Raw genomic sequence first — 24,911 nt, 5'->3', positions numbered from 1 at the left:
ACAGATGAACCTGGGAGCAAAAGGCGCATGACCAGTGCTACGTGTCTCCAGTCAGGCTCATGGACCTGTGTAAAAGCGCTGCTTGTAGGTCTTCTTGACGAAAAAGACACTGCAATAGCGTGAGGCATTCTAGGAACCGCCTAAAACACACAAGCGACGAAGGTGGGATTCGAACCCACGCGTGCAGAGCACAATGGATTAGCAGTCCATCGCCTTAAACTCTCGGCCACCTCGTCGAAAGCAATGAACATCCTCACACATTTTGTAAGGGACAGCGGAATATCTTGAAGTTTTTTTTTTTTCTTATCAACTCCATGCATGTCTGAGAGCATGGCATCCAAGTTTCATCCCAGAGCCCACTGAATTTGAAGTGCTCGCATTAAACTCTTGGCCACCAAGTACAGCGCTTCCAGCGTTTAAGACAAATTCTGGAAAGATCATTTCTTTTGTTTTTTTTTTAAGCAAACTAGATGACTCATTCTCTCATTCAACATGTGTATGCCTTGTGGCATGTGGTGTGCTTTAACAGGAAGTGAATTGAGTGGATGCGGAGAGGCGCTGCAAACTTGACAGAGAACAGGATCATTTCTTCGTCGAGCTGACCGTTTTCCAATCTTTGGTGGCGAAGTTTCGATTAGGCCCATACCTCGCCCTGTTCAGACGAGCTAGGTAGCTTTTTCGAACAACTATAATGCTTTGTAACTGGAGATGTGAACAGCCTCGTGAAAAGGGAGCAAGTTTTGAGACGCTCTGTAAGCAGCATGCTCCATGTTGGCTGACTGTCTGAGGTACTCCATGGAAACCACGGGAGCTGCTTGGTGAGGCACAGCATGAAAACATGGGACGCACGAGCTACCTGAAGACTTGGGAGACAAGCCACGCAAGGCAGGATTGCCTCCTACATTTGACACCCTGACAGCAGCTTCGATCTGTTTGAATTATTTGGTAAGTGCTATTTGTTGTGAGTTGTAGTTACAGGTGGAGCATTAAAGCATGGGAGCCTAGAGCTGTTTAAATCCTTTCGGAAGAATGACATTACAAACCCCACAATAGGCTCCCTGGCAATGGTGGGCTTGGAAAGCATGCCTTTTGGTAGACTGGACTCAAAATCCCAAAGGGGCTTGTGAGGGGATATCAGAGTTAAGCTGTTGATTGAGACATTCCAAGGAAGAACAAGGAAAGCAGGCATGACCACGAAAAACAGCTGTGGTGAGGCTAACGATCCTTTAGCATAAGCCGGGCTGCAGAAGCTATCGAAACACTTTGATGAAGAGAGCTAGCGCATGAGCATTCCAGGAGAAATACCGCTGTAAGTGACCCATTTAGTGACCTTCGGCCAACTGTCAATGCAGAAGTCGAATCAAAAGCAGGTCCTGGCAGCGGTGGGATTCGAACCCACGCCTCCGAAGAGACTAGAGCCTTAATCCAGCGCCTTAGACCGCTCGGCCACGCTACCAACAGATGAAGGAAGCGACCATGGAAAATCACAAAATAAAGAGAGCGAACGTGCAAAGATTAGGCAATAATGGCTGCCCTTCGTTCATTACCAAAATTGGTTGAGCACGCTCTTGTTGATGACAAAAGAATCCATACCTACATGGGTTATGCACAGTGGATCGACTGTCAACTGCCTTAAATCTCATGTTGACATAGTTCAAACAGATGAACCTGGGAGCAAAAGGCGCATGACCAGAGCTACGTGTCTCCAGTCAGGCTCATGGACCTGTGTAAAAGCGCTGCTTGTAGGTCTTCTTGACGAAAAAGACACTGCAATAGCGTGAGGCATTCTAGGAACCACCTAAAACACACAAGCGACGAAGGTGGGATTCGAACCCACGCGTGCAGAGCACAATGGATTAGCAGTCCATCGCCTTAACCTCTCGGCCACCTCATCGAAAGCAATGAACATCCTCACACATTTTGTAAGGGACAGCGGAATATCTTGAAGTTGTTTTTTTTTTCTTATCAACTCCATGCATGTCTGAGAGCATGGCATCCAAGTTTCATCCCAGAGCCCACTGAATTTGAAGTGCTCGCATTAAACTCTTGGCCACCAAGTACAGCGCTTCCAGCGTTTAAGACAAATTCTGGAAAGATCATTTCTTTTCTTTTTTTTAAGCAAACTAGATGACTCATTCTCTCATTCAACATGTGTATGCCTTGTGGCATGTGGTGTGCTTTAACAGGAAGTGAATTGAGTGGATGCGGAGAGGCGCTGCAAACTTGACAGAGAACAGGATCATTTCTTCGTCGAGCTGACCGTTTCCCAATCTTTGGTGGCGAAGTTTCGATTAGGCCCATACCCCGCCCTGTTCAGACGAGCTAGGTAGCTTTTTCGAACAACTATAATGCTTTGTAACTGGAGATGTGAACAGCCTCGTGAAAAGGGAGCAAGTTTTGAGACGCTCTGTAAGCAGCATGCTCCATGTTGGCTGACTGTCTGAGGTACTCTATGGAAACCACGGGAGCTGCTTGGTGAGGCACAGCATGAAAACATGGGACGCACGAGCTACCTGAAGACTTGGGAGACAAGCCACGCAAGGCAGGATTGCCTCCTACATTTGACACCCTGACAGCAGCTTCGATCTGTTTGAATCATTTGGTAAGTGCTATTTGTTGTGAGTTGTAGTTACAGGTGGAGCATTAAAGCATGGGAGCCTAGAGCTGTTTAAATCCTTTCGGAAGAATGACATTACAAACCCCACAATAGGCTCCCTGGCAATGGTGGGCTTGGAAAGCATGCCTTTTGGTAGACTGGACTCAAAATCCCAAAGGGGCTTGTGAGGGGATATCAGAGTTAAGCTGTTGATTGAGACATTCCAAGGGAGAACAAGGAAAGCAGGCATGACCACGAAAAACAGCTGTGGTGAGGCTAACGATCCTTTAGCATAAGCCGGGCTGCAGAAGCTATCGAAACACTTTGATGAAGAGAGCTAGCGCATGAGCATTCCAGGAGAAATACCGCTGGAAGTGACCCATTTAGTGACCTTCGGCCAACTGTCAATGCAGAAGTCGAATCAAAAGCAGGTCCTGGCAGCGGTGGGATTCGAACCCACGCCTCCGAAGAGACTGGAGCCTTAATCCAGCGCCTTAGACCGCTCGGCCACGCTACCAACAGATGAAGGAAGCGACCATGGAAAATCACAAAATAAAGAGAGCGAACGTGCAAAGATTAGGCAATAATGGCTGCCCTTCGTTCATTACCAAAATTGGTTGAGCACGCTCTTGTTGATGACAAAAGAATCCATACCTACATGGGTTATGCACAGTGGATCGACTGTCAACTGCCTTAAATCTCATGTTGACATAGTTCAAACAGATGAACCTGGGAGCAAAAGGCGCATGACCAGTGCTACGTGTCTCCAGTCAGGCTCATGGACCTGTGTAAAAGCGCTGCTTGTAGGTCTTCTTGACGAAAAAGACACTGCAATAGCGTGAGGCATTCTAGGAACCGCCTAAAACACACAAGCGACGAAGGTGGGATTCGAACCCACGCGTGCAGAGCAGAATGGATTAGCAGTTCATCGCCTTAACCTCTCGGCCACCTCGTCGAAAGCAATGAACATCCTCACACATTTTGTAAGGGACAGCGGAATATCTTGAAGTTGTTTTTTTTCTTATCAACTCTATGCATGTCTGAGAGCATGGCATCCAAGTTTCATCCCAGAGCCCACTGAATTTGAAGTGCTCGCATTAAACTCTTGGCCACCAAGTACAGCGCTTCCAGCGTTTAAGACAAATTCTGGAAAGATCATTTCTTTTCTTTTTTTTGAGCAAACTAGATGACTCATTCTCTCATTCAACATGTGTATGCCTTGTGGCATGTGGTGTGCTTTAACATGAAGTGAATTGAGTGGATGCGGAGAGGCGCTGCAAACTTGACAGAGAACAGGATCATTTCTTCGTCGAGCTGACCGTTTCCCAATCTTTGGTGGCGAAGTTTCGATTAGGCCCATACCCCGCCCTGTTCAGACGAGCTAGGTAGCTTTTTCGAACAACTATAATGCTTTGTAACTGGAGATGTGAACAGCCTCGTGAAAAGGGAGCAAGTTTTGAGACGCTCTGTAAGCAGCATGCTCCATGTTGGCTGACTGTCTGAGGTACTCCATGGAAACCACGGGAGCTGCTTGGTGAGGCACAGCATGAAAACATGGGACGCACGAGCTACCTGAAGACTTGGGAGACAAGCCACGCAAGGCAGGATTGCCTCCTACATTTGACACCCTGACAGCAGCTTCGATCTGTTTGAATCATTTGGTAAGTGCTATTTGTTGTGAGTTGTAGTTACAGGTGGAGCATTAAAGCATGGGAGCCTAGAGCTGTTTAAATCCTTTCGGAAGAATGACATTACAAACCCCACAATAGGCTCCCTGGCAATGGTGGGCTTGGAAAGCATGCCTTTTGGTAGACTGGACTCAAAATCCCAAAGGGGCTTGTGAGGGGATATCAGAGTTAAGCTGTTGATTGAGACATTCCAAGGGAGAACAAGGAAAGCAGGCATGACCACGAAAAACAGCTGTGGTGAGGCTAACGATCCTTTAGCATAAGCCGGGCTGCAGAAGCTATCGAAACACTTTGATGAAGAGAGCTAGCGCATGAGCATTCCAGGAGAAATACCGCTGGAAGTGACCCATTTAGTGACCTTCGGCCAACTGTCAATGCAGAAGTCGAATCAAAAGCAGGTCCTGGCAGCGGTGGGATTCCAACCCACGCCTCCGAAGAGACTGGAGCCTTAATCCAGCGCCTTAGACCGCTCGGCCACGCTACCAACAGATGAAGGAAGCGACCATGGAAAATCACAAAATAAAGAGAGCGAACGTGCAAAGATTAGGCAATAATGGCTGCCCTTCGTTCATTACCAAAATTGGTTGAGCACGCTCTTGTTGATGACAAAAGAATCCATACCTACATGGGTTATGCACAGTGGATCGACTGTCAACTGCCTTAAATCTCATGTTGACATAGTTCAAACAGATGAACCTGGGAGCAAAAGGCGCATGACCAGTGCTACGTGTCTCCAGTCAGGCTCATGGACCTGTGTAAAAGCGCTGCTTGTAGGTCTTCTTGACGAAAAAGACACTGCAATAGCGTGAGGCATTCTAGGAACCGCCTAAAACACACAAGCGACGAAGGTGGGATTCGAACCCACGCGTGCAGAGCACAATGGATTAGCAGTCCATCGCCTTAACCTCTCAGCCACCTCGTCAAAAGCAATGAACATCCTCACACATTTTGTAAGGGACAGCGGAATATCTTGAAGTTTTTTTTTTTTCTTATCAACTCCATGCATGTCTGAGAGCATGGCATCCAAGTTTCATCCCAGAGCCCACTGAATTTGAAGTGCTCGCATTAAACTCTTGGCCACCAAGTACAGCGCTTCCAGCGTTTAAGACAAATTCTGGAAAGATAATTTCTTTTGGTTTTTTTTTAAGCAAACTAGATGACTCATTCTCTCATTCAACATGTGTATGCCTTGTGGCATGTGGTGTGCTTTAACAGGAAGTGAATTGAGTGGATGCGGAGAGGCGCTGCAAACTTGACAGAGAACAGGATCATTTCTTCGTCGAGCTGACCGTTTTCCAATCTTTGGTGGCGAAGTTTCGATTAGGCCCATACCCCGCCCTGTTCAGACGAGCTAGGTAGCTTTTTCGAACAACTATAATGCTTTGTAACTGGAGATGTGAACAGCCTCGTGAAAAGGGAGCAAGTTTTGAGACGCTCTGTAAGCAGCATGCTCCATGTTGGCTGACTGTCTGAGGTACTCCATGGAAACCACGGGAGCTGCTTGGTGAGGCACAGCATGAAAACATGGGACGCACGAGCTACCTGAAGACTTGGGAGACAAGCCACGCAAGGCAGGATTGCCTCCTACATTTGACACCCTGACAGCAGCTTCGATCTGTTTGAATTATTTGGTAAGTGCTATTTGTTGTGAGTTGTAGTTACAGGTGGAGCATTAAAGCATGGGAGCCTAGAGCTGTTTAAATCCTTTCGGAAGAATGACATTACAAACCCCACAATAGGCTCCCTGGCAATGGTGGGCTTGGAAAGCATGCCTTTTGGTAGACTGGACTCAAAATCCCAAAGGGGCTTGTGAGGGGATATCAGAGTTAAGCTGTTGATTGAGACATTCCAAGGGAGAACAAGGAAAGCAGGCATGACCACGAAAAACAGCTGTGGTGAGGCTAACGATCCTTTAGCATAAGCCGGGCTGCAGAAGCTATCGAAACACTTTGATGAAGAGAGCTAGCGCATGAGCATTCCAGGAGAAATACCGCTGTAAGTGACCCATTTAGTGACCTTCGGCCAACTGTCAATGCAGAAGTCGAATCAAAAGCAGGTCCTGGCAGCGGTGGGATTCGAACCCACGCCTCCGAAGAGACTGGAGCCTTAATCCAGCGCCTTAGACCGCTCGGCCACGCTACCAACAGATGAAGGACGCGACCATGGAAAATCACAAAATAAAGAGAGCGAACGTGCAAAGATTAGGCAATAATGGCTGCCCTTCGTTCATTACCAAAATTGGTTGAGCACGCTCTTGTTGATGACAAAAGAATCCATACCTACATGGGTTATGCACAGTGGATCGACTGTCAACTGCCTTAAATCTCATGTTGACATAGTTCAAACAGATGAACCTGGGAGCAAAAGGCGCATGACCAGTGCTACGTGTCTCCAGTCAGGCTCATGGACCTGTGTAAAAGCGCTGCTTGTAGGTCTTCTTGACGAAAAAGACACTGCAATAGCGTGAGGCATTCTAGGAACCGCCTAAAACACACAAGCGACGAAGGTGGGATTCGAACCCACGCGTGCAGAGCACAATGGATTAGCAGTCCATCGCCTTAACCTCTCGGCCACCTCGTCGAAAGCAATGAACATCCTCACACATTTTGTAAGGGACAGCGGAATATCTTGAAGTTTTTTTTTTTTCTTATCAACTCCATGCATGTCTGAGAGCATGGCATCCAAGTTTCATCCCAGAGCCCACTGAATTTGAAGTGCTCGCATTAAACTCTTGGCCACCAAGTACAGCGCTTCCAGCGTTTAAGACAAATTCTGGAAAGATCATTTCTTTTGTTTTTTTTTTAAGCAAACTAGATGACTCATTCTCTCATTCAACATATGTATGCCTTGTGGCATGTGGTGTGCTTTAACAGGAAGTGAATTGAGTGGATGCGGAGAGGCGCTGCAAACTTGACAGAGAACAGGATCATTTCTTCGTCGAGCTGACCGTTTTCCAATCTTTGGTGGCGAAGTTTCGATTAGGCCCATACCCCGCCCTGTTCAGACGAGCTAGGTAGCTTTTTCGAACAACTATAATGCTTTGTAACTGGAGATGTGAACAGCCTCGTGAAAAGGGAGCAAGTTTTGAGACGCTCTGTAAGCAGCATGCTCCATGTTGGCTGACTGTCTGAGGTACTCCATGGAAACCACGGGAGCTGCTTGGTGAGGCACAGCATGAAAACATGGGACGCACGAGCTACCTGAAGACTTGGGAGACAAGCCACGCAAGGCAGGATTGCCTCCTACATTTGACACCCTGACAGCAGCTTCGATCTGTTTGAATCATTTGGTAAGTGCTATTTGTTGTGAGTTGTAGTTACAGGTGGAGCAATAAAGCATGGGAGCCTAGAGCTGTTTAAATCCTTTCGGAAGAATGACATTACAAACCCCACAATAGGCTCCCTGGCAATGGTGGGCTTGGAAAGCATGCCTTTTGGTAGACTCGACTAAAAATCCCAAAGGGGCTTGTGAGGGGATATCAGAGTTAAGCTGTTGATTGAGACATTCCAAGGGAGAACAAGGAAAGCAGGCATGACCACGAAAAACAGCTGTGGTGAGGCTAACGATCCTTTAGCATAAGCCGGGCTGCAGAAGCTATCGAAACACTTTGATGAAGAAAGCTAGCGCATGAGCATTCCAGGAGAAATACCGCTGTAAGTGACCCATTTAGTGACCTTCGGCCAACTGTCAATGCAGAAGTCGAATCAAAAGCAGGTCCTGGCAGCGGTGGGATTCGAACCCACGCCTCCGTAGAGACTGGAGCCTTAATCCAGCGCCTTAGACCGCTCGGCCACGCTACCAACAGATGAAGGAAGCGACCATGGAAAATCACAAAATAAAGAGAGCGAACGTGCAAAGATTAGGCAATAATGGCTGCCCTTCGTTCATTACCAAAATTGGTTGAGCACGCTCTTGTTGATGACAAAAGAATCCATACCTACATGGGTTATGCACAGTGGATCGACTGTCAACTGCCTTAAATCTCATGTTGACATAGTTCAAACAGATGAACCTGGGAGCAAAAGGCGCATGACCAGTGCTACGTGTCTCCAGTCAGGCTCATGGACCTGTGTAAAAGCGCTGCTTGTAGGTCTTCTTGACGAAAAAGACACTGCAATAGCGTGAGGCATTCTAGGAACCGGCTAAAACACACAAGCGACGAAGGTGGGATTCGAACCCACGCGTGCAGAGCACAATGGATTAGCAGTCCATCGCCTTAACCTCTCGGCCACCTCGTCGAAAGCAATGAACATCCTCACACATTTTGTAAGGGACAGCGGAATATCTTGAAGTTTTTTTTTTTTCTTATCAACTCCATGCATGTCTGAGAGCATGGCATCCAAGTTTCATCCCAGAGCCCACTGAATTTGAAGTGCTCGCATTAAACTCTTGGCCACCAAGTACAGCGCTTCCAGCGTTTAAGACAAATTCTGGAAAGATCATTTCTTTTGGTTTTTTTTTAAGCAAACTAGATGACTCATTCTCTCATTCAACATGTGTATGCCTTGTGGCATGTGGTGTGCTTTAACAGGAAGTGAATTGAGTGGATGCGGAGAGGCGCTGCAAACTTGACAGAGAACAGGATCATTTCTTCGTCGAGCTGACCGTTTCCCAATCTTTGGTGGCGAAGTTTCGATTAGGCCCATACCCCGCCCTGTTCAGACGAGCTAGGTAGCTTTTTCGAACAACTATAATGCTTTGTAACTGGAGATGTGAACAGCCTCGTGAAAAGGAAGCAAGTTTTGAGACGCTCTGTAAGCAGCATGCTCCATGTTGGCTGACTGTCTGAGGTACTCCATGGAAACCACGGGAGCTGCTTGGTGAGGCACAGCATGAAAACATGGGACGCACGAGCTACCTGAAGACTTGGGAGACAAGCCACGCAAGGCAGGATTGCCTCCTACATTTGACACCCTGACAGCAGCTTCGATCTGTTTGAATCATTTGGTAAGTGCTATTTGTTGTGAGTTGTAGTTACAGGTGGAGCAATAAAGCATGGGAGCCTAGAGCTGTTTAAATCCTTTCGGAAGAATGACATTACAAACCCCACAATAGGCTCCCTGGCAATGGTGGGCTTGGAAAGCATGCCTTTTGGTAGACTGGACTCAAAATCCCAAAGGGGCTTGTGAGGGGATATCAGAGTTAAGCTGTTGATTGAGACATTCCAAGGGAGAACAAGGAAAGCAGGCATGACCACGAAAAACAGCTGTGGTGAGGCTAACGATCCTTTAGCATAAGCCGGGCTGCAGAAGCTCTCGAAACACTTTGATGAAGAGAGCTAGCGCATGAGCATTCCAGGAGAAATACCGCTGTAAGTGACCCATTTAGTGACCTTCGGCCAACTGTCAATGCAGAAGTCGAATCAAAAGCAGGTCCTGGCAGCGGTGGGATTCGAACCCACGCCTCCGAAGAGACTGGAGCCTTAATCCAGCGCCTTAGACCGCTCGGCCACGCTACCAACAGATGAAGGAAGCGACCATGGAAAATCACAAAATAAAGAGAGCGAACGTGCAAAGATTAGGCAATAATGGCTGCCCTTCGTTCATTACCAAAATTGGTTGAGCACGCTCTTGTTGATGACAAAAGAATCCATACCTACATGGGTTATGCACAGTGGATCGACTGTCAACTGCCTTAAATCTCATGTTGACATAGTTCAAACAGATGAACCTGGGAGCAAAAGGCGCATGACCAGTGCTACGTGTCTCCAGTCAGGCTCATGGACCTGTGTAAAAGCGCTGCTTGTAGGTCTTCTTGACGAAAAAGACACTGCAATAGCGTGAGGCATTCTAGGAACCGGCTAAAACACACAAGCGACGAAGGTGGGATTCGAACCCACGCGTGCAGAGCACAATGGATTAGCAGTCCATCGCCTTAACCTCTCGGCCACCTCGTCGAAAGCAATGAACATCCTCACACATTTTGTAAGGGACAGCGGAATATCTTGAAGTTTTTTTTTTTTCTTATCAACTCCATGCATGTCTGAGAGCATGGCATCCAAGTTTCATCCCAGAGCCCACTGAATTTGAAGTGCTCGCATTAAACTCTTGGCCACCAAGTACAGCGCTTCCAGCGTTTAAGACAAATTCTGGAAAGATCATTTCTTTTGGTTTTTTTTTAAGCAAACTAGATGACTCATTCTCTCATTCAACATGTGTATGCCTTGTGGCATGTGGTGTGCTTTAACAGGAAGTGAATTGAGTGGATGCGGAGAGGCGCTGCAAACTTGACAGAGAACAGGATCATTTCTTCGTCGAGCTGACCGTTTCCCAATCTTTGGTGGCGAAGTTTCGATTAGGCCCATACCCCGCCCTGTTCAGACGAGCTAGGTAGCTTTTTCGAACAACTATAATGCTTTGTAACTGGAGATGTGAACAGCCTCGTGAAAAGGAAGCAAGTTTTGAGACGCTCTGTAAGCAGCATGCTCCATGTTGGCTGACTGTCTGAGGTACTCCATGGAAACCACGGGAGCTGCTTGGTGAGGCACAGCATGAAAACATGGGACGCACGAGCTACCTGAAGACTTGGGAGACAAGCCACGCAAGGCAGGATTGCCTCCTACATTTGACACCCTGACAGCAGCTTCGATCTGTTTGAATCATTTGGTAAGTGCTATTTGTTGTGAGTTGTAGTTACAGGTGGAGCAATAAAGCATGGGAGCCTAGAGCTGTTTAAATCCTTTCGGAAGAATGACATTACAAACCCCACAATAGGCTCCCTGGCAATGGTGGGCTTGGAAAGCATGCCTTTTGGTAGACTGGACTCAAAATCCCAAAGGGGCTTGTGAGGGGATATCAGAGTTAAGCTGTTGATTGAGACATTCCAAGGGAGAACAAGGAAAGCAGGCATGACCACGAAAAACAGCTGTGGTGAGGCTAACGATCCTTTAGCATAAGCCGGGCTGCAGAAGCTATCGAAACACTTTGATGAAGAGAGCTAGCGCATGAGCATTCCAGGAGAAATACCGCTGTAAGTGACCCATTTAGTGACCTTCGGCCAACTGTCAATGCAGAAGTCGAATCAAAAGCAGGTCCTGGCAGCGGTGGGATTCGAACCCACGCCTCCGTAGAGACTGGAGCCTTAATCCAGCGCCTTAGACCGCTCGGCCACGCTACCAACAGATGAAGGAAGCGACCATGGAAAATCACAAAATAAAGAGAGCGAACGTGCAAAGATTAGGCAATAATGGCTGCCCTTCGTTCATTACCAAAATTGGTTGAGCACGCTCTTGTTGATGACAAAAGAATCCATACCTACATGGGTTATGCACAGTGGATCGACTGTCAACTGCCTTAAATCTCATGTTGACATAGTTCAAACAGATGAACCTGGGAGCAAAAGGCGCATGACCAGTGCTACGTGTCTCCAGTCAGGCTCATGGACCTGTGTAAAAGCGCTGCTTGTAGGTCTTCTTGACGAAAAAGACACTGCAATAGCGTGAGGCATTCTAGGAACCGGCTAAAACACACAAGCGACGAAGGTGGGATTCGAACCCACGCGTGCAGAGCACAATGGATTAGCAGTCCATCGCCTTAACCTCTCGGCCACCTCGTCGAAAGCAATGAACATCCTCACACATTTTGTAAGGGACAGCGGAATATCTTGAAGTTTTTTTTTTTTCTTATCAACTCCATGCATGTCTGAGAGCATGGCATCCAAGTTTCATCCCAGAGCCCACTGAATTTGAAGTGCTCGCATCAAACTAGATGACTCATTCTCTCATTCAACATGTGTATGCCTTGTGGCATGTGGTGTGCTTTAACAGGAAGTGAATTGAGTGGATGCGGAGAGGCGCTGCAAACTTGACAGAGAACAGGATCATTTCTTCGTCGAGCTGACCGTTTCCCAATCTTTGGTGGCGAAGTTTCGATTAGGCCCATACCCCGCCCTGTTCAGACGAGCTAGGTAGCTTTTTCGAACAACTATAATGCTTTGTAACTGGAGATGTGAACAGCCTCGTGAAAAGGAAGCAAGTTTTGAGACGCTCTGTAAGCAGCATGCTCCATGTTGGCTGACTGTCTGAGGTACTCCATGGAAACCACGGGAGCTGCTTGGTGAGGCACAGCATGAAAACATGGGACGCACGAGCTACCTGAAGACTTGGGAGACAAGCCACGCAAGGCAGGATTGCCTCCTACATTTGACACCCTGACAGCAGCTTCGATCTGTTTGAATCATTTGGTAAGTGCTATTTGTTGTGAGTTGTAGTTACAGGTGGAGCAATAAAGCATGGGAGCCTAGAGCTGTTTAAATCCTTTCGGAAGAATGACATTACAAACCCCACAATAGGCTCCCTGGCAATGGTGGGCTTGGAAAGCATGCCTTTTGGTAGACTGGACTAAAAATCCCAAAGGGGCTTGTGAGGGGATATCAGAGTTAAGCTGTTGATTGAGACATTCCAAGGGAGAACAAGGAAAGCAGGCATGACCACGAAAAACAGCTGTGGTGAGGCTAACGATCCTTTAGCATAAGCCGGGCTGCAGAAGCTATCGAAACACTTTGATGAAGAAAGCTAGCGCATGAGCATTCCAGGAGAAATACCGCTGTAAGTGACCCATTTAGTGACCTTCGGCCAACTGTCAATGCAGAAGTCGAATCAAAAGCAGGTCCTGGCAGCGGTGGGATTCGAACCCACGCCTCCGTAGAGACTGGAGCCTTAATCCAGCGCCTTAGACCGCTCGGCCACGCTACCAACAGATGAAGGAAGCGACCATGGAAAATCACAAAATAAAGAGAGCGAACGTGCAAAGATTAGGCAATAATGGCTGCCCTTCGTTCATTACCAAAATTGGTTGAGCACGCTCTTGTTGATGACAAAAGAATCCATACCTACATGGGTTATGCACAGTGGATCGACTGTCAACTGCCTTAAATCTCATGTTGACATAGTTCAAACAGATGAACCTGGGAGCAAAAGGCGCATGACCAGTGCTACGTGTCTCCAGTCAGGCTCATGGACCTGTGTAAAAGCGCTGCTTGTAGGTCTTCTTGACGAAAAAGACACTGCAATAGCGTGAGGCATTCTAGGAACCGGCTAAAACACACAAGCGACGAAGGTGGGATTCGAACCCACGCGTGCAGAGCACAATGGATTAGCAGTCCATCGCCTTAACCTCTCGGCCACCTCGTCGAAAGCAATGAACATCCTCACACATTTTGTAAGGGACAGCGGAATATCTTGAAGTTTTTTTTTTTTTCTTATCAACTCCATGCATGTCTGAGAGCATGGCATCCAAGTTTCATCCCAGAGCCCACTGAATTTGAAGTGCTCGCATTAAACTCTTGGCCACCAAGTACAGCGCTTCCAGCGTTTAAGACAAATTCTGGAAAGATCATTTCTTTTGTTTTTTTTTTTAAGCAAACTAGATGACTCATTCTCTCATTCAACATGTGTATGCCTTGTGGCATGTGGTGTGCTTTAACAGGAAGTGAATTGAGTTGATGCGGAGAGGCGCTGCAAACTTGACAGAGAACAGGATCATTTCTTCGTCGAGCTGACCGTTTCCCAATCTTTGGTGGCGAAGTTTCGATTAGGCCCATACCCCGCCCTGTTCAGACGAGCTAGGTAGCTTTTTCGAACAACTATAATGCTTTGTAACTGGAGATGTGAACAGCCTCGTGAAAAGGGAGCAAGTTTTGAGACGCTCTGTAAGCAGCATGCTCCATGTTGGCTGACTGTCTGAGGTACTCCATGGAAACCACGGGAGCTGCTTGGTGAGGCACAGCATGAAAACATGGGACGCACGAGCTACCTGAAGACTTGGGAGACAAGCCACGCAAGGCAGGATTGCCTCCTACATTTGACACCCTGACAGCAGCTTCGATCTGTTTGAATCATTTGGTAAGTGCTATTTGTTGTGAGTTGTAGTTACAGGTGGAGCATTAAAGCATGGGAGCCTAGAGCTGTTTAAATCCTTTCGGAAGAATGACATTACAAACCGCACAATAGGCTCCCTGGCAATGGTGGGCTTGGAAAGCATGCCTTTTGGTAGACTGGACTCAAAATCCCAAAGGGGCTTGTGAGGGGATATCAGAGTTAAGCTGTTGATTGAGACATTCCAAGGGAGAACAAGGAAAGCAGGCATGACCACGAAAAACAGCTGTGGTGAGGCTAACGATCCTTTAGCATAAGCCGGGCTGCAGAAGCTATCGAAACACTTTGATGAAGAGAGCTAGCGCATGAGCATTCCAGGAGAAATACCGCTGTAAGTGACCCATTTAGTGACCTTCGGCCAACTGTCAATGCAGAAGTCGAATCAAAAGCAGGTCCTGGCAGCGGTGGGATTCGAACCCACGCCTCCATGCATGTCTGAGAGCATGGCATCCAAGTTTCATCCCAGAGCCCACTGAATTTGAAGTGCTTGCATTAAACTCTTGGCCACCAAGTACAGCGCTTCCAGCGTTTAAGACAAATTCTGGAAAGATCATTTCTTTTGTTTTTTTTTTAAGCAAACTAGATGACTCATTCTCTCATTCAACACGTTTATGCCTTGTGGCATGTGGTGTGCTTTAACAGGAAGTGAATTGAGTGGATGCGGAGAGGCGCTGCAAACTTGACAGAGAACAGGATCATTTCTTCGTCGAGCTGACCGTTTCCCAATCTTTGGTGGCGACGTTTCGATTAGGCCCATAGCCCGCCCTGTTCAGACGAGCTAGGTAGCTTTTTCGAACAACTATAATGCTTTGTAACTGGAGATGTGAACAGCCTCGTGAAAAGGAAGCAAGTTTTGAGACGCTCTGTAAGCAGCATGCTCCATGTTGGCTGACTGTCTGAGGTACTCCATGGAAACCACGGGAGCTGCTTGGTGAGGCACAGCATGAAAACATGGGACGCACGAGCTACCTGAAGACTTGGGAGACAAGCCACGCAAGGCAGGATTGCCTCCTACATTTGACACCCTGACAGCAGCTTCGATCTGTTTGAATCATTTGGTAAGTGCTATTTGTTGTGAGTTGTAGTTACAGGTGGAGCATTAAAGCATGGGAGCCTAGAGCTGTTTAAATCCTTTCGGAAGAATGACATTACAAACCCCACAATAGGCTCCCTGGCAATGGTGGGCTTGGAAAGCATGCCTTTTGGTAGACTGGACTCAAAATCCCAAAGGGGCTTGTGAGGGGATATCAGAGTTAAGCTGTTGATTGAGACATTCCAAGGGAGAACAAGGAAAGCAGGCATGACCACGAAAAACAGCTGTGGTGAGGCTAACGATCCTTTAGCGTAAGCCGGGCTGCAGAAGCTATCGAAACACTTTGATGAAGAGAGCTAGCGCATGAGCATTCCAGGAGAAATACCGCTGTAAGTGACCCATTTAGTGACCTTCGGCCAACTGTCAATGCAGAAGTCGAATCAAAAGCAGGTCCTGGCAGCGGTGGGATTCGAACCCACGCCTCCGAAGAGACTGGAGCCTTAATCCAGCGCCTTAGACCGCTCGGCCACGCTACCAACAGATGAAGGAAGCGACCATGGAAAATCACAAAATAAAGAGAGCGAACGTGCAAAGATTAGGCAATAATGGCTGCCCTTCGTTCATTACCAAAATTGGTTGAGCACGCTCTTGTTGATGACAAAAGAATCCATACCTACATGGGTTATGCACAGTGGATCGACTGTCAACTGCCTTAAATCTCATGTTGACATAGTTCAAACAGATGAACCTGGGAGCAAAAGGCGCATGACCAGTGCTACGTGTCTCCAGTCAGGCTCATGGACCTGTGTAAAAGCGCTGCTTGTAGGTCTTCTTGACGAAAAAGACACTGCAATAGCGTGAGGCATTCTAGGAACCGGCTAAAACACACAAGCGACGAAGGTGGGATTCGAACCCACGCGTGCAGAGCACAATGGATTAGCAGTCCATCGCCTTAACCTCTCGGCCACCTCGTCGAAAGCAATGAACATCCTCACACATTTTGTAAGGGACAGCGGAATATCTTGAAGTTTTTTTTTTTTCTTATCAACTCCATGCATGTCTGAGAGCATGGCATCCAAGTTTCATCCCAGAGCCCACTGAATTTGAAGTGCTCGCATTAAACTCTTGGCCACCAAGTACAGCGCTTCCAGCGTTTAAGACAAATTCTGGAAAGATCATTTTTTTTGGTTTTTTTTTAAGCAAACTAGATGACTCATTCTCTCATTCAACATGTGTATGCCTTGTGGCATGTGGTGTGCTTTAACAGGAAGTGAATTGAGTGGATGCGGAGAGGCGCTGCAAACTTGACAGAGAACAGGATCATTTCTTCGTCGAGCTGACCGTTTCCCAATCTTTGGTGGCGAAGTTTCGATTAGGCCCATACCCCGCCCTGTTCAGACGAGCTAGGTAGCTTTTTCGAACAACTATAATGCTTTGTAACTGGAGATGTGAACAGCCTCGTGAAAAGGAAGCAAGTTTTGAGACGCTCTGTAAGCAGCATGCTCCATGTTGGCTGACTGTCTGAGGTACTCCATGGAAACCACGGGAGCTGCTTGGTGAGGCACAGCATGAAAACATGGGACGCACGAGCTACCTGAAGACTTGGGAGACAAGCCACGCAAGGCAGGATTGCCTCCTACATTTGACACCCTGACAGCAGCTTCGATCTGTTTGAATCATTTGGTAAGTGCTATTTGTTGTGAGTTGTAGTTACAGGTGGAGCAATAAAGCATGGGAGCCTAGAGCTGTTTAAATCCTTTCGGAAGAATGACATTACAAACCCCACAATAGGCTCCCTGGCAATGGTGGGCTTGGAAAGCATGCCTTTTGGTAGACTGGACTCAAAATCCCAAAGGGGCTTGTGAGGGGATATCAGAGTTAAGCTGTTGATTGAGACATTCCAAGGGAGAACAAGGAAAGCAGGCATGACCACGAAAAACAGCTGTGGTGAGGCTAACGATCCTTTAGCATAAGCCGGGCTGCAGAAGCTATCGAAACACTTTGATGAAGAGAGCTAGCGCATGAGCATTCCAGGAGAAATACCGCTGTAAGTGACCCATTTAGTGACCTTCGGCCAACTGTCAATGCAGAAGTCGAATCAAAAGCAGGTCCTGGCAGCGGTGGGATTCGAACCCACGCCTCCGTAGAGACTGGAGCCTTAATCCAGCGCCTTAGACCGCTCGGCCACGCTACCAACAGATGAAGGAAGCGACCATGGAAAATCACAAAATAAAGAGAGCGAACGTGCAAAGATTAGGCAATAATGGCTGCCCTTCGTTCATTACCAAAATTGGTTGAGCACGCTCTTGTTGATGACAAAAGAATCCATACCTACATGGGTTATGCACAGTGGATCGACTGTCAACTGCCTTAAATCTCATGTTGACATAGTTCAAACAGATGAACCTGGGAGCAAAAGGCGCATGACCAGTGCTACGTGTCTCCAGTCAGGCTCATGGACCTGTGTAAAAGCGCTGCTTGTAGGTCTTCTTGACGAAAAAGACACTGCAATAGCGTGAGGCATTCTAGGAACCGGCTAAAACACACAAGCGACGAAGGTGGGATTCGAACCCACGCGTGCAGAGCACAATGGATTAGCAGTCCATCGCCTTAACCTCTCGGCCACCTCGTCGAAAGCAATGAACATCCTCACACATTTTGTAAGGGACAGCGGAATATCTTGAAGTTTTTTTTTTTTCTTATCAACTCCATGCATGTCTGAGAGCATGGCATCCAAGTTTCATCCCAGAGCCCACTGAATTTGAAGTGCTCGCATCAAACTAGATGACTCATTCTCTCATTCAACATGTGTATGCCTTGTGGCATGTGGTGTGCTTTAACAGGAAGTGAATTGAGTGGATGCGGAGAGGCGCTGCAAACTTGACAGAGAACAGGATCATTTCTTCGTCGAGCTGACCGTTTCCCAATCTTTGGTGGCGAAGTTTCGATTAGGCCCATACCCCGCCCTGTTCAGACGAGCTAGGTAGCTTTTTCGAACAACTATAATGCTTTGTAACTGGAGATGTGAACAGCCTCGTGAAAAGGAAGCAAGTTTTGAGACGCTCTGTAAGCAGCATGCTCCATGTTGGCTGACTGTCTGAGGTACTCCATGGAAACCACGGGAGCTGCTTGGTGAGGCACAGCATGAAAACATGGGACGCACGAGCTACCTGAAGACTTGGGAGACAAGCCACGCAAGGCAGGATTGCCTCCTACATTTGACACCCTGACAGCAGCTTCGATCTGTTTGAATCATTTGGTAAGTGCTATTTGTTGTGAGTTGTAGTTACAGGTGGAGCAATAAAGCATGGGAGCCTAGAGCTGTTTAAATCCTTTCGGAAGAATGACATTACAAACCCCACAATAGGCTCCCTGGCAATGGTGGGCTTGGAAAGCATGCCTTTTGGTAGACTGGACTAAAAATCCCAAAGGGGCTTGTGAGGGGATATCAGAGTTAAGCTGTTGATTGAGACATTCCAAGGGAGAACAAGGAAAGCAGGCATGACCACGAAAAACAGCTGTGGTGAGGCTAACGATCCTTTAGCATAAGCCGGGCTGCAGAAGCTATCGAAACACTTTGATGAAGAAAGCTAGCGCATGAGCATTCCAGGAGAAATACCGCTGTAAGTGACCCATTTAGTGACCTTCGGCCAACTGTCAATGCAGAAGTCGAATCTAAAGCAGGTCCTGGCAGCGGTGGGATTCGAACCCACGCCTCCGTAGAGACTGGAGCCTTAATCCAGCGCCTTAGACCGCTCGGCCACGCTACCAACAGATGAAGGAAGCGACCATGGAAAATCACAAAATAAAGAGAGCGAACGTGCAAAGATTAGGCAATAATGGCTGCCCTTCGTTCATTACCAAAATTGGTTGAGCACGCTCTTGTTGATGACAAAAGAATCCATACCTACATGGGTTATGCACAGTGGATCGACTGTCAACTGCCTTAAATCTCATGTTGACATAGTTCAAACAGATGAACCTGGGAGCAAAAGGCGCATGACCAGTGCTACGTGTCTCCAGTCAGGCTCATGGACCTGTGTAAAAGCGCTGCTTGTAGGTCTTCTTGACGAAAAAGACACTGCAATAGCGTGAGGCATTCTAGGAACCGGCTAAAACACACAAGCGACGAAGGTGGGATTCGAACCCACGCGTGCAGAGCACAATGGATTAGCAGTCCATCGCCTTAACCTCTCGGCCACCTCGTCGAAAGCAATGAACATCCTCACACATTTTGTAAGGGACAGCGGAATATCTTGAAGTTTTTTTTTTTTTCTTATCAACTCCATGCATGTCTGAGAGCATGGCATCCAAGTTTCATCCCAGAGCCCACTGAATTTGAAGTGCTCGCATTAAACTCTTGGCCACCAAGTACAGCGCTTCCAGCGTTTAAGACAAATTCTGGAAAGATCATTTCTTTTGTTTTTTTTTTTAAGCAAACTAGATGACTCATTCTCTCATTCAACATGTGTATGCCTTGTGGCATGTGGTGTGCTTTAACAGGAAGTGAATTGAGTTGATGCGGAGAGGCGCTGCAAACTTGACAGAGAACAGGATCATTTCTTCGTCGAGCTGACCGTTTCCCAATCTTTGGTGGCGAAGTTTCGATTAGGCCCATACCCCGCCCTGTTCAGACGAGCTAGGTAGCTTTTTCGAACAACTATAATGCTTTGTAACTGGAGATGTGAACAGCCTCGTGAAAAGGGAGCAAGTTTTGAGACGCTCTGTAAGCAGCATGCTCCATGTTGGCTGACTGTCTGAGGTACTCCATGGAAACCACGGGAGCTGCTTGGTGAGGCACAGCATGAAAACATGGGACGCACGAGCTACCTGAAGACTTGGGAGACAAGCCACGCAAGGCAGGATTGCCTCCTACATTTGACACCCTGACAGCAGCTTCGATCTGTTTGAATCATTTGGTAAGTGCTATTTGTTGTGAGTTGTAGTTACAGGTGGAGCATTAAAGCATGGGAGCCTAGAGCTGTTTAAATCCTTTCGGAAGAATGACATTACAAACCCCACAATAGGCTCCCTGGCAATGGTGGGCTTGGAAAGCATGCCTTTTGGTAGACTGGACTCAAAATCCCAAAGGGGCTTGTGAGGGGATATAAGAGTTAAGCTGTTGATTGAGACATTCCAAGGGAGAACAAGGAAAGCAGGCATGACCACGAAAAACAGCTGTGGTGAGGCTAACGATCCTTTAGCATAAGCCGGGCTGCAGAAGCTATCGAAACACTTTGATGAAGAGAGCTAGCGCATGAGCATTCCAGGAGAAATACCGCTGTAAGTGACCCATTTAGTGACCTTCGGCCAACTGTCAATGCAGAAGTCGAATCAAAAGCAGGTCCTGGCAGCGGTGGGATTCGAACCCACGCCTCCGAAGAGACTGGAGCCTTAATCCAGCGCCTTAGACCGCTCGGCCACGCTACCAACAGATGAAGGAAGCGACCATGGAAAATCACAAAATAAAGAGAGCGAACATGCAAAGATTAGGCAATAATGGCTGCCCTTCGTTCATTACCAAAATTGGTTGAGCACGCTCTTGTTGATGACAAAAGAATCCATACCTACATGGGTTATGCACAGTGGATCGACTGTCAACTGCCTTAAATCTCATGTTGACATAGTTCAAACAGATGAACCTGGGAGCAAAAGGCGCATGACCAGTGCTACGTGTCTCCAGTCAGGCTCATGGACCTGTGTAAAAGCGCTGCTTGTAGGTCTTCTTGACGAAAAAGACACTGCAATAGCATGAGGCATTCTAGGAACCGGCTAAAACACACAAGCGACGAAGGTGGGATTCGAACCCACGCGTGCAGAGCACAATGGATTAGCAGTCCATCGCCTTAACCTCTCGGCCACCTCCTCGAAAGCAATGAACATCCTCACACATTTTGTAAGGGACAGCGGAATATCTTGAAGTTTTTTTTTTTTCTTATCAACTCCATGCATGTCTGAGAGCATGGCATCCAAGTTTCATCCCAGAGCCCACTGAATTTGAAGTGCTCGCATTAAACTCTTGGCCACCAAGTACAGCGCTTCCAGCGTTTAAGACAAATTCTGGAAAGATCATTTCTTTTGTTTTTTTTTTAAGCAAACTAGATGACTCATTCTCTCATTCAACATGTGTATGCCTTGTGGCATGTGGTGTGCTTTAACAGGAAGTGAATTGAGTGGATGCGGAGAGGCGCTGCAAACTTGACAGAGAACAGGATCATTTCTTCGTCGAGCTGACCGTTTCCCAATCTTTGGTGGCGAAGTTTCGATTAGGCCCATACCCCGCCCTGTTCAGACGAGCTAGGTAGCTTTTTCGAACAACTATAATGCTTTGTAACTGGAGATGTGAACAGCCTCGTGAAAAGGGAGCAAGTTTTGAGATGCTCTGTAAGCAGCATGCTCCATGTTGGCTGATTGTCTGAGGTACTCCATGGAAACCACGGGAGCTGCTTGGTGAGGCACAGCATGAAAACATGGGACGCACGAGCTACCTGAAGACTTGGGAGACAAGCCACGCAAGGCAGGATTGCCTCCTACATTTGACACCCTGACAGCAGCTTTAATCTGTTTGAATCATTCGGTAAGTGCTATTTGTTGTGAGTTGTAGTTACAGGTGGAGCATTAAAGCATGGGAGCCTAGAGCTGTTTAAATCCTTTCGGAAGAATGACATTACAAACCCCACAATAGGCTCCCTGGCAATGGTGGGCTTGGAAAGCATGCCTTTTGGTAGACTGGACTCAAAATCCCAAAGGGGCTTGTGAGGGGATATCAGAGTTAAGCTGTTGATTGAGACATTCCAAGGGAGAACAAGGAAAGCAGGCATGACCACGAAAAACAGCTGTGGTGAGGCTAACGATCCTTTAGCATAAGCCGGGCTGCAGAAGCTATCGAAACACTTTGATAAAGAGAGCTAGCGCATGAGCATTCCAGGAGAAATACCGCTGGAAGTGACCCATTTAGTGACCTTCGGCCAACTGTCAATGCAGAAGTCGAATCAAAAGCAGGTCCTGGCAGCGGTGGGATTCGAACCCACGCCTCCATGCATGTCTGAGAGCATGGCATCCAAGTTTCATCCCAGAGCCCACTGAATTTGAAGTGCTTGCATTAAACTCTTGGCCACCAAGTACAGCGCTTCCAGCGTTTAAGACAAATTCTGGAAAGATCATTTCTTTTGTTTTTTTTTTAAGCAAACTAGATGACTCATTCTCTCATTCAACACGTTTATGCCTTGTGGCATGTGGTGTGCTTTAACAGGAAGTGAATTGAGTGGATGCGGAGAGGCGCTGCAAACTTGACAGAGAACAGGATCATTTCTTCGTCGAGCTGACCGTTTCCCAATCTTTGGTGGCGACGTTTCGATTAGGCCCATACCCCGCCCTGTTCAGACGAGCTAGGTAGCTTTTTCGAACAACTATAATGCTTTGTAACTGGAGATGTGAACAGCCTCGTGAAAAGGAAGCAAGTTTTGAGACGCTCTGTAAGCAGCATGCTCCATGTTGGCTGACTGTCTGAGGTACTCCATGGAAACCACGGGAGCTGCTTGGTGAGGCACAGCATGAAAACATGGGACGCACGAGCTACCTGAAGACTTGGGAGACAAGCCACGCAAGGCAGGATTGCCTCCTACATTTGACACCCTGACAGCAGCTTCGATCTGTTTGAATCATTTGGTAAGTGCTATTTGTTGTGAGTTGTAGTTACAGGTGGAGCATTAAAGCATGGGAGCCTAGAGCTGTTTAAATCCTTTCGGAAGAATGACATTACAAACCCCACAATAGGCTCCCTGGCAATGGTGGGCTTGGAAAGCATGCCTTTTGGTAGACTGGACTCAAAATCCCAAAGGGGCTTGTGAGGGGATATCAGAGTTAAGCTGTTGATTGAGACATTCCAAGGGAGAACAAGGAAAGCAGGCATGACCACGAAAAACAGCTGTGGTGAGGCTAACGATCCTTTAGCGTAAGCCGGGCTGCAGAAGCTATCGAAACACTTTGATGAAGAGAGCTAGCGCATGAGCATTCCAGGAGAAATACCGCTGGAAGTGACCCATTTAGTGACCTTCGGCCAACTGTCAATGCAGAAGTCGAATCAAAAGCAGGTCCTGGCAGCGGTGGGATTCGAACCCACGCCTCCGAAGAGACTGGAGCCTTAATCCAGCGCCTTAGACGGCTCGGCCACGCTACCAACAGATGAAGGAAGCGACCATGGAAAATCACAAAATAAAGAGAGCGAACGTGCAAAGATTAGGCAATAATGGCTGCCCTTCGTTCATTACCAAAATTGGTTGAGCACGCTCTTGTTGATGACAAAAGAATCCATACCTACATGGGTTATGCACAGTGGATCGACTGTCAACTGCCTTAAATCTCATGTTGACATAGTTCAAACAGATGAACCTGGGAGCAAAAGGCGCATGACCAGTGCTACGTGTCTCCAGTCAGGCTCATGGACCTGTGGAAAAGCGCTGCTTGTAGGTCTTCTTGACGAAAAAGACACTGCAATAGCGTGAGGCATTCTAGGAACCGGCTAAAACACACAAGCGACGAAGGTGGGATTCGAACCCACGCGTGCAGAGCACAATGGATTAGCAGTCCATCGCCTTAACCTCTCGGCCACCTCGTCGAAAGCAATGAACATCCTCACACATTTTGTAAGGGACAGCGGAATATCTTGAAGTTTTTTTTTTTTCTTATCAACTCCATGCATGTCTGAGAGCATGGCATCCAAGTTTCATCCCAGAGCCCACTGAATTTGAAGTGCTCGCATTAAACTCTTGGCCACCAAGTACAGCGCTTCCAGCGTTTAAGACAAATTCTGGAAAGATCATTTCTTTTGTTTTTTTTTTAAGCAAACTAGATGACTCATTCTCTCATTCAACATGTGTATGCCTTGTGGCATGTGGTGTGCTTTAAGAGGAAGTGAATTGAGTGGATGCGGAGAGGCGCTGCAAACTTGACAGAGAACAGGATCATTTCTTCGTCGAGCTGACCGTTTCCCAATCTTTGGTGGCGAAGTTTCGATTAGGCCCATACCCCGCCCTGTTCAGACGAGCTAGGTAGCTTTTTCGAACAACTATAATGCTTTCTAACTGGAGATGTGAACAGCCTCGTGAAAAGGGAGCAAGTTTTGAGATGCTCTGTAAGCAGCATGCTCCATGTTGGCTGATTGTCTGAGGTACTCCATGGAAACCACGGGAGCTGCTTGGTGAGGCACAGCATGAAAACATGGGACGCACGAGCTACCTGAAGACTTGGGAGACAAGCCACGCAAGGCAGGATTGCCTCCTACATTTGACACCCTGACAGCAGCTTCGATCTGTTTGAATCATTCGGTAAGTGCTATTTGTTGTGAGTTGTAGTTACAGGTGGAGCATTAAAGCATGGGAGCCTAGAGCTGTTTAAATCCTTTCGGAAGAATGACATTACAAACCGCACAATAGGCTCCCTGGCAATGGTGGGCTTGGAAAGCATGCCTTTTGGTAGACTGGACTCAAAATCCCAAAGGGGCTTGTGAGGGGATATCAGAGTTAAGCTGTTGATTGAGACATTCCAAGGGAGAACAAGGAAAGCAGGCATGACCACGAAAAACAGCTGTGGTGAGGCTAACGATCCTTTAGCATAAGCCGGGCTGCAGAAGCTATCGAAACACTTTGATAAAGAGAGCTAGCGCATGAGCATTCCAGGAGAAATACCGCTGGAAGTGACCCATTTAGTGACCTTCGGCCA

The 24,911-nt window shown here is 47.4% G+C and overlaps 24 non-coding genes across 24 annotated transcripts; all 24 read right to left on the bottom strand.

Moving 5' to 3' along the window:
• Positions 1-1,374: 1,374 nt before the first annotated feature.
• trnal-aag (transfer RNA leucine (anticodon AAG)) lies at positions 1,375-1,456 on the bottom strand. The gene has a single exon. It is a non-coding gene; the product is annotated as a tRNA-Leu (tRNA).
• Positions 1,457-1,812: 356 nt separating this feature from the next.
• Positions 1,813-1,894, bottom strand: trnas-gcu (transfer RNA serine (anticodon GCU)). Its single transcript has one exon. It is a non-coding gene; the product is annotated as a tRNA-Ser (tRNA).
• Positions 1,895-3,031: 1,137 nt separating this feature from the next.
• On the bottom strand, positions 3,032-3,113 carry trnal-aag (transfer RNA leucine (anticodon AAG)). Its single transcript has one exon. It is a non-coding gene; the product is annotated as a tRNA-Leu (tRNA).
• Positions 3,114-4,686: 1,573 nt separating this feature from the next.
• Positions 4,687-4,768, bottom strand: trnal-aag (transfer RNA leucine (anticodon AAG)). Its single transcript has one exon. It is a non-coding gene; the product is annotated as a tRNA-Leu (tRNA).
• A 356-nt stretch (positions 4,769-5,124) lies between these two features.
• trnas-gcu (transfer RNA serine (anticodon GCU)) lies at positions 5,125-5,206 on the bottom strand. Its single transcript has one exon. It is a non-coding gene; the product is annotated as a tRNA-Ser (tRNA).
• A 1,138-nt stretch (positions 5,207-6,344) lies between these two features.
• Positions 6,345-6,426, bottom strand: trnal-aag (transfer RNA leucine (anticodon AAG)). The gene has a single exon. It is a non-coding gene; the product is annotated as a tRNA-Leu (tRNA).
• A 356-nt stretch (positions 6,427-6,782) lies between these two features.
• trnas-gcu (transfer RNA serine (anticodon GCU)) lies at positions 6,783-6,864 on the bottom strand. Its single transcript has one exon. It is a non-coding gene; the product is annotated as a tRNA-Ser (tRNA).
• A 1,138-nt stretch (positions 6,865-8,002) lies between these two features.
• On the bottom strand, positions 8,003-8,084 carry trnal-aag (transfer RNA leucine (anticodon AAG)). The gene has a single exon. It is a non-coding gene; the product is annotated as a tRNA-Leu (tRNA).
• Positions 8,085-8,440: 356 nt separating this feature from the next.
• trnas-gcu (transfer RNA serine (anticodon GCU)) lies at positions 8,441-8,522 on the bottom strand. Its single transcript has one exon. It is a non-coding gene; the product is annotated as a tRNA-Ser (tRNA).
• A 1,138-nt stretch (positions 8,523-9,660) lies between these two features.
• Positions 9,661-9,742, bottom strand: trnal-aag (transfer RNA leucine (anticodon AAG)). The gene has a single exon. It is a non-coding gene; the product is annotated as a tRNA-Leu (tRNA).
• A 356-nt stretch (positions 9,743-10,098) lies between these two features.
• On the bottom strand, positions 10,099-10,180 carry trnas-gcu (transfer RNA serine (anticodon GCU)). The gene has a single exon. It is a non-coding gene; the product is annotated as a tRNA-Ser (tRNA).
• Positions 10,181-11,318: 1,138 nt separating this feature from the next.
• trnal-aag (transfer RNA leucine (anticodon AAG)) lies at positions 11,319-11,400 on the bottom strand. The gene has a single exon. It is a non-coding gene; the product is annotated as a tRNA-Leu (tRNA).
• A 356-nt stretch (positions 11,401-11,756) lies between these two features.
• Positions 11,757-11,838, bottom strand: trnas-gcu (transfer RNA serine (anticodon GCU)). Its single transcript has one exon. It is a non-coding gene; the product is annotated as a tRNA-Ser (tRNA).
• A 1,056-nt stretch (positions 11,839-12,894) lies between these two features.
• On the bottom strand, positions 12,895-12,976 carry trnal-aag (transfer RNA leucine (anticodon AAG)). The gene has a single exon. It is a non-coding gene; the product is annotated as a tRNA-Leu (tRNA).
• Positions 12,977-13,332: 356 nt separating this feature from the next.
• On the bottom strand, positions 13,333-13,414 carry trnas-gcu (transfer RNA serine (anticodon GCU)). Its single transcript has one exon. It is a non-coding gene; the product is annotated as a tRNA-Ser (tRNA).
• A 2,231-nt stretch (positions 13,415-15,645) lies between these two features.
• On the bottom strand, positions 15,646-15,727 carry trnal-aag (transfer RNA leucine (anticodon AAG)). The gene has a single exon. It is a non-coding gene; the product is annotated as a tRNA-Leu (tRNA).
• Positions 15,728-16,083: 356 nt separating this feature from the next.
• Positions 16,084-16,165, bottom strand: trnas-gcu (transfer RNA serine (anticodon GCU)). The gene has a single exon. It is a non-coding gene; the product is annotated as a tRNA-Ser (tRNA).
• A 1,138-nt stretch (positions 16,166-17,303) lies between these two features.
• On the bottom strand, positions 17,304-17,385 carry trnal-aag (transfer RNA leucine (anticodon AAG)). Its single transcript has one exon. It is a non-coding gene; the product is annotated as a tRNA-Leu (tRNA).
• A 356-nt stretch (positions 17,386-17,741) lies between these two features.
• Positions 17,742-17,823, bottom strand: trnas-gcu (transfer RNA serine (anticodon GCU)). Its single transcript has one exon. It is a non-coding gene; the product is annotated as a tRNA-Ser (tRNA).
• Positions 17,824-18,879: 1,056 nt separating this feature from the next.
• On the bottom strand, positions 18,880-18,961 carry trnal-aag (transfer RNA leucine (anticodon AAG)). Its single transcript has one exon. It is a non-coding gene; the product is annotated as a tRNA-Leu (tRNA).
• Positions 18,962-19,317: 356 nt separating this feature from the next.
• On the bottom strand, positions 19,318-19,399 carry trnas-gcu (transfer RNA serine (anticodon GCU)). The gene has a single exon. It is a non-coding gene; the product is annotated as a tRNA-Ser (tRNA).
• Positions 19,400-20,539: 1,140 nt separating this feature from the next.
• On the bottom strand, positions 20,540-20,621 carry trnal-aag (transfer RNA leucine (anticodon AAG)). Its single transcript has one exon. It is a non-coding gene; the product is annotated as a tRNA-Leu (tRNA).
• Positions 20,622-23,288: 2,667 nt separating this feature from the next.
• On the bottom strand, positions 23,289-23,370 carry trnal-aag (transfer RNA leucine (anticodon AAG)). Its single transcript has one exon. It is a non-coding gene; the product is annotated as a tRNA-Leu (tRNA).
• Positions 23,371-23,726: 356 nt separating this feature from the next.
• trnas-gcu (transfer RNA serine (anticodon GCU)) lies at positions 23,727-23,808 on the bottom strand. The gene has a single exon. It is a non-coding gene; the product is annotated as a tRNA-Ser (tRNA).
• Between the last annotated feature and the right edge of the window lie 1,103 nt (positions 23,809-24,911).

The sequence above is a fragment of the Clarias gariepinus genome, chromosome 14 (genome assembly GCF_024256425.1).
Source record: "Clarias gariepinus isolate MV-2021 ecotype Netherlands chromosome 14, CGAR_prim_01v2, whole genome shotgun sequence".
Lineage (NCBI taxonomy): Eukaryota > Metazoa > Chordata > Actinopteri > Siluriformes > Clariidae > Clarias > Clarias gariepinus.
This window is presented reverse-complemented; position numbering and strand designations above follow the sequence as displayed.